Source organism: Pongo abelii, chromosome 2, assembly GCF_028885655.2.
Source record: "Pongo abelii isolate AG06213 chromosome 2, NHGRI_mPonAbe1-v2.0_pri, whole genome shotgun sequence".
In the NCBI taxonomy this organism is placed as follows: Eukaryota; Metazoa; Chordata; class Mammalia; order Primates; family Hominidae; genus Pongo; species Pongo abelii.
Window position 1 is genome coordinate 136,078,891 of NC_085928.1, and position 16,232 is coordinate 136,095,122.

Genomic DNA, 16,232 nt, shown 5'->3' on the forward strand with positions numbered 1-16,232 from the left:
GAAACAACTGAAATGCCCAACAATGACAGACTGGATAAAGAAAATGTGGCACATATACACTATGGAATACTATGCAGGCATAAAAAAGGATGAGTTCATGTCCTTTGCAAGGACATGGATGAAGCTGGAAACTATCATTCTCAGCAAACTAACACAAGAACAGAAAACCAAACACCACATGTTCTCACTCATAGGTGGGAGTTGAACAATTAGAACACATGGACACGGGGAGAGGCACGTCACACACCAAGGCCTGTTGGGGAGTGGGAGATTAGGGGAAGGATAACATTAGGAGAAATACCTAATGTAGATGACAGGTTGATGGGTGCAGCAAACCACCATGGCACGTGTATACCTATGTAACAAACCTGCACGTTCTGCGCATGTATCCCAGAAGTTAAAGTATAATAATAATATTAAAAAACACCCTGCAGAATAGGTACTATTACACCTATTTTACTGGTAGAAAAACTGAGGCTCAGAAGGGCTGAACCATTTGCACAAGATTTTACAGCTAGTAAGCAGCTGAGTGTCTAGTTAAATGCCTTATGGATGTGACAGAATGTCTCTAAAATTAAACTGAATAAAGATGAATTTTCCATAAGAGTCTGGCTTCCCTTGTCATACATAAACAAAAGACTGGACATTACACAACCAAGCAAATGTGAAAATCTAAGAAAAGAGATGTTTCAGGTTCATTCAGCACATAGGATTTTCTGCATTGATCTAAATGTTCTACATCTGTGCTGTCCAATAAAATAACCATTAGTCACATGTGGCTACTGAGTGCTTGATATGTGACTAGTATGATTTAAAAACTGAATTTTTAATTTAATTTAATTTTAATTTTATTTAATTTTAAATAAACAAATGGCTATCATTCATATTAGACAATGCAGTTCTAACCAAAGTCATTCAAGAAGCATTTATTTTTGGTGAAATGGAATCAAAAGAAGAGGAAGTAGAGGGAGAAGTAATCATATAAAATCACAAAGTATTTAGAGCTGGAAAAAACCTTTATGAGACCATCTCATCCAGCCCACTCATTTACACAGATGAGTAAACTGAGACTCAGCAAGATTACACAATTTGGTAAGGTCACTCAAGTTAGTAAAGAGCCAGTTATAAATCTTGCCTTTTAATGAATTTTAAGCTATGCTGTTAAATTTCCAGCCATGGTGTTAATTGCATGGGATTGAGTTAAACTGAAAAAAAAAATGATAAAAGGATTTTCTCTTTACTCTTTTTGAAGTTTTTATGAAGTAAGGAACACAAGATAAACAGAGTCTTGGGCAGAATGGCTTTCCTTGCCTCTTGCCAAATCTGTACCAGTAAAAAATAATTTAAGGTAAAATTCCCACAAGGCAGGGAAGCATAAGTAAGTATAAAACTAACCTGCTGCCTAATTCCATGGCCTTCTGTGAGGGAAACACCAAGCACTTTGGAATTGTATTTTGATGCCCCAATTCTGTTACAAAAAATCGGACTTCAAATTATAATATTCCCTAAACCGTGCCCTCCTTCCACCCTCTACCCACAAATGGGTAGGGTCCTGCATACCTTTCTCACTGAGAAGCTCTTCTATTTAATTAGGTTAATAGGTTACAGATAGGTTAATTGGGTTAAATCCTGGGCAGAGCAAAAGTGCTTTCTAATTGCTGCTGCCATTCCATTACCTGGAACTGAGATGGATCTTTAGCATACACTAGTCTATATTCCACTCACAGGAGGCCTATTTAAGCACAGTACATGGTGGAGACTTACAGGGCAGTATCACTCCCCTAAACTCCTGGCAAAGGCATTTTGAAAAGAGTGCTTTCTGCCTAATAAATTATTTCTTCCAGGTTTCCAGTGAAACAAGTCATTAAATTTTTTTTCTTTTTTTTTTTTTTTGACGAATGAAAGGGGGAAAAATGCCTTTTCAAATCCAGGGCACTTGAAAGTTTCATTTTCCTGTTTTAATTTGCTTCAGTGTTTCAAGGGAATAATAATAGTTTTTTAATGCCAAAGGTGGCTTTCATCACTCAAAGCCCTCTAATTTCCTCCCTTATTGCAAGTAATGTGTTAATAGTTCCAAAATGAAATATTACCTGAAACACAACTTGGTAATTTTCCTCACAGTTCAAAGTTATTTGAAAAAGAAGCATCACCTTTTACAAATATTTACTTTGCGACAACGGGAGACGCTGCAAATTATCTGCAATAGCTCCTATTCTCTTGTTTTTTTGTGCTGTCTTTGAATCTTTTGTTGGGAAGAAAGAAAGAAATGGGAAAAAGGAAAAGAAAATCTCTCCCTTCCCTTTCATGCTCTAATACCAGGTTCCACCTAAGGACCTAAATTCTACCTTTAGAATTAAATAATGTGTATATGTATGTGTGTGTGTATATATATATATATATATATATATGAGAAAAGCTTGGTATTCATGGTCTCATTATAGAATATGCACACCAAAGAAAGGATGTACATAGAGGCCATAGAGAATTTAAAAGATTTATTTATGATGTATTACTGTAATTTTTAATTTAGACATGCAAATTTTTTAATTTGCACCGACTGCTTTGCCTTAATGGTTTTGATTAATACTTGGAGGTAGTGTTTGTGAAAGAGATTTATACTGTGATTCATCTGCAAAATAATCAAATCATTACCAGCTAATGACAAAGCTGTGAAAAATGATATAGATATTGTGTAACTTCCAGCTATGGCTGAGCACGTGGAGGTACCCAATCCTTCCAGCAAATGTGGACTTCTGTTAATAACTGCTGGGAAGTTCGCTCTAGGTCCACTCTAATTTGGCAACAAAAAACATTGATCTTAATAAAGCTGTCTGATAAAAGGAGCAGTGATTAACATCCCAAACCCTCCATTCTGCTACTCATGCCAAGGTCCCTTTTTTTTTTTTTTTTTCCAGGAATGAAATTCCACTGCACTTCCTGCTTATCGCTTCATCTCACCTCAGCCTTCTCTGACTCTCCAGATAAGGCTGCAGACAGCCCAAGGAGGGGGTGGGGAGTAGGGAGTACCAGTGGGAGCCCACACTGGTGGCTGCAGGTGCAGTTGCTGAGAAAGAAAAGCACAGCACAGTGAATTCCCAGAGTCTGAACCCCTTCCAAAGCCAACACCCATTCCTTCCAGAACTCAGAGGCATCTCTTCTTTTAGTGGGTCTTGAAAGACTGAGTGACTCTTGCTAATCCTGACAGCATCATCAAAGGTGTGGAGGAAGCTCCAGAGCATGCTCAAAGTCAGCAGAACCACTCTCAAATGTTATCAGGAAGCAGAAGAGGGCAGGAAGCAGAAACCCACAGATAATCCCCAAATCTTATGACAGCCGCTCCTTGTGACAAGCTGCTCCACCACATCCCTCACCCAAGCGACTAACAAGCAAATGGGCAGATTGGGATTTTACCTCCGTTCTGTCTTCTTCTACACCACTACCACCAAATGACAAAAATTAACATTTCTTGAGGTACTTTTTTAAAATGACGATTAAAAATTGTTTTTCATGTACATCACATTATTTTAAAATATCTATATATTGTAGAATGGCTAAATCAAGCTATCTTGAGGTCTTACTATGTGCCAGACATTAGAGCACTTCATAGCTACTTTTTCGTTAATCCTCACCACAAACCTATGAAGTAGGTATCATTATTGCCATTTTACAGTTAAATAGATCTCTTAATGTTAAATTTAAAAATTGCAATATGATGGAGGCAAGACTGATTTCTGGTACATTCTAACATCATACACCCTGCCCATTCAAACCATGTCATTATCTGTCTGAAGCTCTTAGTAAAGAATAAAAATACCCAAAATGAGGGCACTCAGAAGAGAGACGGAACGAGGTAGAATAAGAGGAAAAAGAAAAAAAAGGCATGTATCAGCCACAGTTAATACTGAAGCAATCATATTTTAACTCATTATCAAGAAATCTAGCTCCTTTTTTACTTCGATCTTCACAAACGAAAGCCCCAGTAAGTTGATAATCATTAATATTTCATTGAATACCAATCCATATTTTCCACAATCGTGACATGGACATTCCACTTCATCAAGAAGCCATTTGACAAAATTAGAAAAAGCAAGGCACCGTTCTGGAAAGCACAAGGCTAGACTACTTATCATTATTATTTATTACTTACTGGGTGCCAACTGGGTCCCTACTGTAGAGAAAAAGTTATAAAAGCCTCATGCAGAGGCAAATGGTCCCTGTTCACTAGGTTCACAATTCGATTCTGATTTCTTGACTACAACGGGCCCTGCGTCTTTAATTACTGGTAACTGTGACTGCCCTGGAACCACAAAAGGAATATCAAAACTTTCTATCACTTTCTAGACACAAAGATAAATGAGAAGGGAAGCAATAAGTATAATTAATTTTAATCAGAGCTGGGAGAGGAAAACTTTCAGCTGTGGTACCATACATAGCGTTTTATCAGGAGAGCCACTCTCCTAGCAGAGCCCCTACCACTGATTCCCAGATATGAAATAGGCTGCCATTTCAAAAAGAATCAGGAGAGGAAAACCAATGTCACATGGTTTTCATGGCAATGGTTCAGCTCCAAGTGTCAGAAATAAGCATGTGATTTAACTGTACATGTGGCCCAGGAAAAGCAGGAAGAGTAAAGCTAGTAAGTTCAAAGCAAAGTTCAAATTGAAGCCATTCAGAGTGAGGCCTCCTCATAAGCCTTTGGACAGATGAGCATCTTGTATGATTCAAGCAAAAGATGTAGTGTAAGTAATGAGACTGAAGTGATGAAGGAAGGGGAAATACACTCTCAGAGGTAAACTTGCAGTCAAGTCGTTGGGACTTAGCTGAATAATTCCCCCTAATGCTTAGACAAATAATGCTGCTAAATTCTTGGGAATCAGACCATGTCTCCACCCCTCAGCTTCCAGGAGCTTCTAAAAACTGGACTGAGATAGCTGTAGGAAAAAATTAAATCCAAAATATATTCTTCATGATCATTTCAGAGAAGGGAGATACTCCCTAACTGTCAATACTGTGAGAAAAGGGGCTATACTTGACTCAATTTTCCAAATGTGGACACAATCTCAGATATTTTTAAGGAAGGCCAGAGATCTTCCTTGTGAAAAGGTTTTACTGGCTTTGCTTCTGCCACCAACTAACAGCAAATATTCTGAAATCCAGTCCTTATCCTGGTTCCTCAGCCACCCTCCTCCAATATCATCAGCAGTTGGAGCCTTTGCCATTGCCAAGAATTTCAGCTGTCTTTTATGTAATGTTTTCTACTTCTACCAACTCTTATGCAAGATTCTGCAAATCCTCGGCTTTAGCTAAAGAGTGCTGTCCAGCAGGACTTTTTGTGATGATGGAAATGTTCTGTATCAGCTCTGTCCTATATGGTAGCCACCTGCCACATGGGGCGAGTGCTACGGGATAAATAATGTGTTAAGTTTATTTAATTTTTAATGAATTTAAATTTAAATTGCCGCATGTGACTTTTGACTGCTATACTGTGCAGTACAGTTCTAAAGACACAATGTGGATTTTACCAAAGATGTAATAGCATAAATGGAAGAAGTTTATATTGCACATACCACAGAATTCTCTTCCCCAAGCTCCCTTGCAGCTAGTTGTGTCCATACAACACAATTCTGTCCAATACAAAGAGAGCTGAGGGTTACTGAGAGAGTTTATTTCTTATATGGAACCCAATTTCCTATTCGCCTCTTTTGCTTTTCTTCTTTATGGGTGTGTAAATGATAATCTGCACATGTAGCAACCACCTTGAATGCTAATGCCTTATATCAAGATTGGCAGGGCAGAAAGTTGGTAAAAGGGCTAGCACACCTGGAACCATTGCACTAATCCTGGACTGCCAACCTGTGAATTTTTGTGTCATGGGACAAATAAAGCTATTACTCATTTAAACTGCTCTTTGCCTGTTTTCCTGTACTTGTAGAAAAATGCACTAATCCTACTGGATATAACTAGGTCCCAGTATAAAGGTTTGCTACATAATGCCTTGATGTCTACAAAACTGGTATAAAGTTAAACTATAATAGCTGCCTTATCCACTGCACCTACTCATTATCCTCACTGCTGTCTTTAAGGCCAGCCCAGGGGAAGTACTGTGAAGTAATGGAGCAGATTTTACCAAATTGCCCACCCCTCACTAGACTTCCCTCCCTTGTGTTCTGCTTCTCTCCTGTGTTTCTCTTCTTAACTAATTCTTTGTATTTTTCCTCTCTCCTTCCAGCAGTGAGTTTACTATTATTCATTACTCTTGTGATACCTCCCTAAAATTGGGGCATGGACGGAGGACAAGATAAGCTTGGTCAGAGACTAAAGGCATTTTAGTCACAGGAGGGCAGGGAGAAAAGGGTATTTGGATATTAGGAAGGCGTTCCTTTCCATTAAAAGTACTTTCATGGCTGGGCGCGGTGGCTCACACCTGTAATCCCAGAACTTTGGGAGGCCGAGGCGGGCAGATCACCTGAGGTCGGGAGTTCGAGACCAGCCTGACCAACATGGAGAAACCCCATCTCTACTAAAAATACAAAATTAGCCAGGTGCGGTGGCACATGCCTGTAATCCCAGCTACTCGGGATGCTGAGGCAGGAGAATCGCTTGAACCCAGGAGGCAGATGTTGTGGTGAGCCAAGGTCGTGCCATTGCACTCCAGCCTGGGCAACAAGAGTGAAACTCCATCGATATATGTATGTATCACATTTATTGATTTTTTTAAACCTTCCTTACATCCCTGGGATGAATCCCACTTGATCATGGTGAATGATCTATTTAATTGCTGTTGAATTCAGTTTGCTAGTTTTTGTTGAGAATTTTTGCAATTATGTCAATCAGAAATATTGACCTCTAGTTTTATTTTTTGGTTATATTCTTGCCTGGTTTTGGTACTCAGTTCTGGGTACCTATCTGAATAAAATGAAATCAGTATATTGAAGAGACATATGTGTTCCCATGTTTATTGCAGCATTATTCACAATAGCCAAGATATGAAATCAACCTAAGTGTCCATCAGTGGATGAATAGATAATGAAAATATGGATAAAGAATAGTTAAAGAAATATATAGACAATGGAATACTATTCAGCCATAAAAATATGAAATCCTGCCATTTGCAGCACATGGATGAACCTGGAAGGCATTATGCTAAGTAAAATAAACCAAGCACAGAAAGACAAATACCACATGATCTCATTCACTTGTGGAATCTAAAAAAGTTTATCTCATAGAAGTACACAGTAGAATAGTTGTTATCAGAGGCTGGGAAGGGTAGGAGGAAGGGGATAATGAGGAGAAATCGGTCAACGAGTACAAAATTACAGTCAGAGAGGAGGAATAAGTCTTAGTGTTCTATAGCACAGTAGCACAAATATAGTAAACAATATTATAGTGTACATTTCAAAATAACTGGAAGAGGGGATTCTGAATGTCCTCTCTACAAGGAAATGTTAAATATTTGAGGTGATACGCTCAATACCCTGATTTGATCATTACATGATGCATGATGTATACATGTACTGAAACATCACACAGTATCCCATAAATTTGCACAACAGTTGTTTCAAATAAAATTAAAAATTAAAAACATTTTAAAACTATTTTTAGTAAGTAGTTTTCCACCATGTGCCTAGGAAAAGGCTTCCCTGGTCTCCCTTCTGAGATCTTGTTCACTCATCTTTTTTTCTGACTGATGACTCTTAGTTGGGTACCTAGCATGTACCAAGACTCTGCTTGGCCTTACATCTATCTTATTTCTTTTTAATTCCCAGAACAACCCCAAGAAGTGAACCTGCAGAAGAACTTGGGGACAGGGTAGATTTTTGAGGACTTTTCAAGTCCGCACTCTGTGGATACACACACTGTGGATGGCCTTTCATCTAATTTCTTCAAAATTCTTCCTCTCGTGTGTATGCCAATTGCATCTATTGATCCCAGTTTATAGATGAGAAAAGCAAGGTTCAGAAAACACAAGTACTTCGTAATAAGTCAGAGTGCCAGGATTTGAACCTGGCATTTCTGACTGCAAATCCAGGGCTTTTCCACAGGAAGGAATAGGAGACTTGCGGTTTATTTTTTCATGTGAACCTTTCTATGCCAGCCACTGAAGGCAAGGGGTCAGCTTCCCTTCTTAGAGGAGACATGTTGGAGGAGAAGAGAATGGGAATGCTAGGGTGAGGTGCTGAATGATTAGAGAAGTCAGGAAGCCAGCTCTGTGCCCTGCCAGAAGGGCACTAAGCCTCTGTGTCCTCCAGGATGTCAAAGGTGTTAATAAGCTTCCTAAACTCACAGGGAAGTTGTGACCATTAACCTTGTTTAATTTGCAATCCAGTGATGAAAGATGTTCTTAGTGTGTTTTTTGGCCCTTCTCATTCCTCCTCCCTGAGTCATGACTCACGAAAAGTAATGGAACAATATGTAAGGTGCAGGGAACAATGGAGACAGGTAACTGACATCGAGTTAAAAGCAGAATAGGACAGAATAAAAAGTGCAGTGTCAGTGGTTCTAAAATTCATAGACTATGACCAGGAACCACTAGAAGAATATGCTCAACTAATCCCCTTTTTCAATAATGGAACAAATATGTTCTGCTAGCCCTGCACGCTCAAAAGTGCAACAAGGGTATCTTTCACCCTTTATATCATCCCATCCCAAAGAAGGAAATCCTGTGTCAACTTTTGAGAAATGTTTTTTAGGGGCAAAGTTTAGGTAATGTCCTGACTTCTATTTTTTTCCAGTTCTTTGCCCATTGGTAGATCTTGCCTGATGAAAATGAAAAAAAGACAGGTCATTCAATTCTTGGTCATTTGGTCACTTGGGCTTAGGTGTGTCCCAAAGGCTAAAACATCTTCTTTAAAAGCTTTCAGAAAGTTGGAGCCTTCTCTACATTTTTCCCTCCTTCTCTCTGTCTACCATGGCATCTGACTTTCTCTTTTTCTAATTTAAAAGGCTGAGGGTGGAAATATAAGGGCAAATTCTTTTCAGGGTCAACTCAACATTAAAGTATCTCAAACTCATGTCTAATGAAGGGATTCAAGAATAGAACTCCAGAGAGAGAAAGACCTTTAGGAACAAAGTGGCCTTTGAGGGCTTTTCAAATCCACATACTGTACCTATGAATAGCCCTTCACTAAATTTGCTGAAAATTCAACCTCTTGTGTTTGTACCAATGGCATTTCTATCCCCAGTAGAAAATCGTTACCTTGCAGTCATAGACTATGAAACAAATATACTTACCCTCCCAGACACTAGGGAAATGTGAACGAGATGGAAGGAAAAAAAAAGGTTGCTTTCCTTCTGCCCACAAAACGACAAATGTCATCTCTAGGACCTAAAGTGGACTGTATTCATTCTTGCTGTGATCTTTCAATCCATGTGAGCAAGATAAATACACAATTAATCATTCAACAGACATTTATCAAAGACATTCTATGTGCTAGCATACATGAGATGCCCAATAAATACAAATTAAGAACAGAGGAGCAGAGAAAAAATATTTTGTTTTAGGATTAAGGTAGCCTTGACAAATTTGTGGGGAAAAGACAACTAACTCCGAGGCTAAAGCTTTAAGGCAGAGAGATCAAGATGCCCAAAGTAGAGGCACCGTTCTTATCTGGGCAAGGAAAAGGCACCCCTAGCTTGATTAACATATCCTGTGTCTTGTTCCTCCGTTTGTGCACTGTCCTGAGAGACTGGCTGGTACCGAGATTCTGCCTGGTCTGGGATTTTGCCAGAGAGCCTATGGGCCACATCTGCCCAGAGATGACAACTTTTACTCATTCACACAATGACATAGTATATGGTGTTGGCTTGTTTACCTAACTAAAAAGAAAATGCCCCTGCTACAGGTTCATTCTTCATATACAGTAACGATGTATGGACCAGAAGAAAAGAAAGTTGCTGCAATACATTTCTCAATTGGTGGATTAAGCAAAATGTTATATCACTGATTTCTGAGCACTAAACAATCCAGAGATGTTGCCGGTGTCTATTTAATGGAACTGCCAAAAGACATTTAATTTTTTCATGTGAAACACACCCAGAAAATTGAGCAAATTTCATCAAAATGCTTAAGCACTAGAAATGATTCCAATCTAATAAAGCACTAAGGCCTTCCTTTGTCTGCATTGCACATGTGGCAGACCCTCCATAAACAACACGGTTGGAACCTAGTTTTTAATTATTTTACATAAAAACGCCAATTTAGGTTCTGCTGGGAAACCTTTTGGAAGGGTCTCTTTGTAAATAAAGCAACCAATTTCTTAAAATAAAGTTGGCTGGTAGTACGGTTTCTTTGGGGTCTGAGTGGAATCTTTGCTGATCAAATGCTGAGGCAGGCCTGTACAATCAGCTGTTGTAACAGAATCTGTTGGTGTCTGCCGGCGCTCTGAGTGACAGCAGTGTATAATCAAAGAGACACGCAGATACACATCAGACGGCAAGAACACAGAAATAAGCAGTGGGATGGGAATATTTTGGAACCTAAATGGACCTTGGCACAAAACACTTTGAAACTGCCATTTTGCAGAGTCTGATAATTTTTGTTTGTTGCACTTGGAATCCAGAAAGGGAAGGGAAAGGAAGAGAGGGGGAAGAAGGGCTAATTTTTATGGAGCACATCCTACACTCCAGGTGCAGAGGACTTTGCTTATTTCATGGGATCTAATCCTCATACTCACAATATCATGTTAGTTGCTTTATTCCTATTTACGGATAGGAAAACCAAATCTTAAGAAGTGAAATAGCCTGCCTAAGGCAACACTGCTAATAAGTGAGGGAACCAGAATGACAATCCTGATCTGTTAGACTCCTAAGTCCATACTTTTCCACTTCCTTTATTTCCACATTGTGGTACAAATCAGGGGGAAAACACTTCCTTTATCCAGATTTTAGAGTCTCTCTGCATCTGGTGCTTTCTAAGTATTCAAGTGGAGCTGTCCTTCAGCAAGTGTCCTTCAACTTGTCTGCCCTACCATACGAGAAGGAGAATGCATCTTATTTGAAAAGTAGACTCCAGTGAAAAGCTGGGCTAGGTTCAATTGGACAATGATCAAACAGTTTCTCTAATCAACTTTTGTAGAGAGTGGGGGCAGAACACTACGATATGAAGTTCAAGAGTGTGACTAGTCCGTCCCCTGCTCTGGGCAGTTCTCTCAGCATCATCTTCTCTACATTTATGTAAGAGGAGAGATTGAAACAAAATTCTAGCATGCACAACACCTGCAGGCCCTAAAAGTATAAATCAGTCATGAAAGCCAGGTTCCCCCTCTCTGAGCAAAAGAGAAGATTTACAAGAAAGCCAGTGATGTTCTTTGAGGGGAGTCAACCCACTTTATGTAAACCTGAAAGATCAGTTAGAGTTCCCAGAATTCACCCCCAGAGTGTGCCCCTGAAGTCATCAAGTGAGGGACTGTGAGAAACAGTGTAAATGGACTCAAAACAAAACAAGACTCACCTGATTACAAGTTTCATTATGAACCTTGGGTTTTTTAGAGCTAGTGACATCACATTGCTTTGAAAGGTTGAAAAAGATGGGGGCTGGTGTCCATGCTCAATGTTCACGTGAACTTGGCATGTCTTACAGGCTTCTCCACTGACATCACACAAAACCTCATCCTCATTCAAAGCCTCATTAGCCTTCTAGGCCACTCTTGCCCTTCTACCCCTTAAGAGGTGGTCAACAATCAAGGGTGGACTTTGTTATTTCAAAGGCAGCTTCCATTACCACCTGATAGCATAATCATCCTCAGTGAATGCTCTGACTGTGAGTAGTGGAAAGGAAGCTCCAAAACCCATACCAGTCTCCATCCCCAACACACAATTTGTATTTCAGGTTATATAAGTTTTGCTGCTCAAAGCATGGACATGGATAAGCAGAACTGTCCTCAACAGGGAGCTTATAAAAAATGCAGAATCTCAAGCTCCATTTCAGATCCAGTGGATCAGAATCTGCATTTCTGTAAGATGACCATGTGATTCATATGTATATTAAAGTTAGAAAAGTGCTGAGATAGACTAGTGGTTCTCAAAGTGTGTCTCCAGGACCAGCATCTGCATCACCAGCAAGTGTGTTAAAAACACAGAATCTCAGGTCTACCCAATCAGAATTGTTTTTTTTTTTAATTTTTTGGAGGCAGAGTCTCGCTTTCTTGCCCAGACTGGAGTGCAGTGGCACGATCTTGGCTCCCTGCAACCTCTGCCTCCAGAGTTTAAGCAATTCTCATGCCTCAGCTTCCTGAGTAGCTGGGACTACAGGCATGCAGCACCACACCTGGCTAGTTTTTTGTATTTTAGTAGAGACAGTGTTTCACCATGTTGCCCAGGCTGGTCTCAAACTCCTGAGCTCAGGCAATCCACCCACCTCAGCCTCCCCAAATACTAGGATTACAGGTGTGAGCCACCGCGCCTGGCCCAGAATTTTCATCTTAATGAATCCCCAGGTGTTCTGTATCCACATTAAACTTGGAAAAGCACTATTTTAGTTTCAGGCAGACCTGGCTTACAGTCTTGGCATCACCTCTTACTAGGGGAAATGATCTTAGGCAAAGTACATAACTTCTTGGAGTTTCAATTTCTTTAACAGTAAAACAAGGCTAATAGAACCTTCTCTCAAAAAATTCAAAAGGATTAAATTAGGTCATGTAGGTAAAGCTCTTAGCACAAGGCTAATGCATATTAAGAGCTTCATAAATAGTTGTTTGTAGCTTTTGCTGTTTGTTCCTTTTCCTTTTGTCTGTCATTCTCTACCCTAGAAATATTTCCATGAGGCCTTCTTGGGTCCCTTCCAGCTTCAACATGGTCTGATTTAACAATTAGTTCTTTCTAAAAAAAAAATAAAAAACTGCTGAGTAGCCACTAAACCAAATCCTGTAACTGTAAATAGAAACAAAACTGGATTAAGAATTAGTTCCTCATCTATGTACAACTTTCTTTACTTGCTGAGTTCAGTTTTCTCCAGTGTAGAATGGAAGCAGCAGGAGGACAGAGACCACAGCATGTGTGTTAAGCAGTTAGCACACACGAAGCACTCAGATAATCATACAAGAGGGAACAGAGCAGTCATGGCCCCCACTCTTGTGGATTTTCCTCATTTTACCACGGAACTCAACAAACAAACATAATTGCAATTGGAGTAAGTATTGTGAATCAGGACTATATGAGCCAGGCTAGATGGATATTAAAACTTAGATGGTGAAGGCAAAGTGAAGTGGGTCGAACAGGAGACATACCCTCTTGGAGGGAATATATGTGAGCTGAGAGTAAGAGATAATTAGGGGAGAGAAAACTACAGGCATAAGCGACTAGAAGTGCAATGAGCCTGAGTCAGAAGGTACTTTGGAAAGTCAAAGAGACCAAGAGAAGGTGGGTTTGACTGGAGCCATTCAGTGAGGGGGCTGCTTCCTAAAGAGGCTGGGAAGGTAGATGGAGCCAGACTTTGGCTCTTAGCAAAGTAGTTGTGTTACAACTTAGAGAGGAAAGGGCAGGACACTGCAGCAGCAAGCTCATGAACATAGGTGGCTGAAACAAATCTCACTAATAACTGCATTTATGAATGAGCTCCTAGCACCTAGGAGGAGCTGAATAATATTTGTGAATAAGGAAAAATGAATAAATGGGTGAGATATACAATTCAGAAGGGCCAATGATATAATTTAGGCAAATGTTAAAATGCAGGAAAAGTGTTTTGGGAAAGAAGACAAGCATTGCTCCTTTAAATGTTCCTACTTTCTCCTGCATTTTAAATTTTTCTTGCTCTGCTGGATTTTCTTATCCACCTACAAATTGTTGTCATATCTCATGTCTTTAAAAATAACCTTGTATGACTTCCACATTGCACTCCAATTACTGCCCATTTCTCTTGTATCCTTTACAGAAAAATGTTGAGTTGGTGATTCTCACTATCTCCACTTTCTCTCTTCCTTTTTCTCTCATAGAGAAGCCACATAATATGAGTACACAAAGCAATATGTGTGATGTATAGGTATATTATTAACCTTGATGATAAAAGTGGACACCCCAAAAGTGTTCCACCTAAGTATTAGAGCCTTACCAATTCCATTGAAATGACTTGTATATCACTCTCCATACCACTCCCTGCCTCCATTCACCAAAGCAGTCACCTGAATTTTGTATTCATCGTTCCCTTTCTTTTATACATAGTTTTGTCACAAATGTTTGTATTCCTAAACAACATGTACTTAGTTTTACCAGACATTTTGTACTTTATAAAAATGAAAACCCAGTGACACAAAATCAATTCTAACTGGAATTGCCGATGGCAAAATATTCAAATTTTGAGGTGAAAATAAAGGACAGTATCTTTACAACTTCCAGTTAGAAAAGGATGTTTTAAACAAGACACCAAAATCACTAATGATTAAAAGAAAAAATAAGAACTCCTCTTCTCATGCATGAACAATGTCTTCTCCCATTCTCTCTGAGATGTTACACTGCCAAGAAATTGAACCATTAGTAGCTCATTATTTTTAGTTAAACTTAACCCTAACACTATGGGATTCCTTTAAAACACAAGTGTCCTCTAGAAATTGATAATATATTAAGTCTCCGCTATACATTGGATTTTCTGGGAAGCAGTCTCTAAGACAAAGATTAGCATAGAGAAATTATGTTTTTTTGTTTGTTTGTTTGTTTGTGTGTGTGTGTGTGTTTTTTTTTTTAAAGGAGGATCTTGAAATCAACAGCTATGGAGGAATGCCACTGACAGGAAGGAAAGGAAATAGGATTAGACAGGGAGAAGTTGAGCTGTGATGCAGTCTCAATGGAGGCCTCACCCTATGCCACAGGTAGTTCAGAAGCTGGAATGGCCCCTCAGAAATTTTCCAAGTTGAAGCACAGAGGCCCTTATCTCCTCATCTACCAGGCATTGGAGGCAGTCGACCATGGGCAAGAAGGCTTTCTTCAGCCAAGCCAAGTCTTTTAGGGGTTGCGTACTGGGTGATGTTTGCTGTCAGTACTTCCAGAAGCTGGGGGTGTATGTTATTCCTGAAGGTAAATCTGGGTGGCATATCACAGCATTCACCATAGTTCCTCACTCCTTAGACTGGCTGAGTATATCAGATATCTTCTTGAGCCCAGAGAGATCTAATGGCAAGAGAACACCAGGAATGGGTGGATTGATAAGGGAATGAGAGAGAAGAAAGCAGCTCTGAAAGCAACTTGGTACATGTTAAGAAGGGAACATTTGCTGGGTCATTGGTATTAAGTCAGGATTATGCAGCGTACCAGCTTCAAAATATTTCCTGGGATCCACCTTGATCCTTGCCTGTAATTAATACTGAATTACCCAACAAGCAGACAAGTATATTCTTAGAGAACCAGCCCCACAGGAAAAACTATGCACCTCACATACCCTCATTCATCTTAAAAAGTCCACTTTGACAAACTTACCTAGAATTTTGCAATCAGAAAATCTAGAAAGGAGCTATTTTCATTTCAGCATGAACAAAAGTGTTGAATCATTTCAAAACATAAAATTTTGTACTTCGAATTATCAGGCGGGAGAGTGGCACTGAGCCAAGGGAGTAACCTCACCCTTCTAGCACTTTGACTCCTTAGTCTCTTAATCACAACCATGCCTCAAATGGAAACCCTGAGCTGCAGGTAACAGGGAGCAAGAGCAGCTCAATGAGGTAGATGCAGGCTTACAGCAGAAGCCATAATAGAATCCAGAGCCCTCTCGACAGATTGCATTGCAATTATCAACTTCCACAGAACTCTACTTTACAATTTTTGAGAAAGTAAGAAGATTCTCCGCAATTTTTTTTTTTTCATTTCTTATTTTCTTTTTTTTTTTCTTTTATTATTATTATTATTATACTTTAGGTTTTATGGTACATGTGCCCAATGTGCAGGTAAGTTACATATGTATACATGTGCCATGCTGGTGCGCTGCACCCACCAACTCGTCATCTAGCATTAGGTATATCTCCCAATGCTATCCCTCCCCCCTCCCCCCAACCCACAACAGTCCCCGAAGTGTGATGTTCCCCTTCCTGTGTCCATGTGTTCTCATTGTTCAATTCCCACCTATGAGTGAGAATATGCGGTGTTTGGTTTTTTGTTCTTGCGATAGTTTACTGAGAATGATGATTTCCAATTTCATCCATGTCCCTACAAAGGATATGAACTCATCATTTTTTATGGCTGCATAGTATTCCATGGTGTATATATGCCACATTTTCTTAATCCAGTCTATCATTGTTGGACATTTGGGTTGG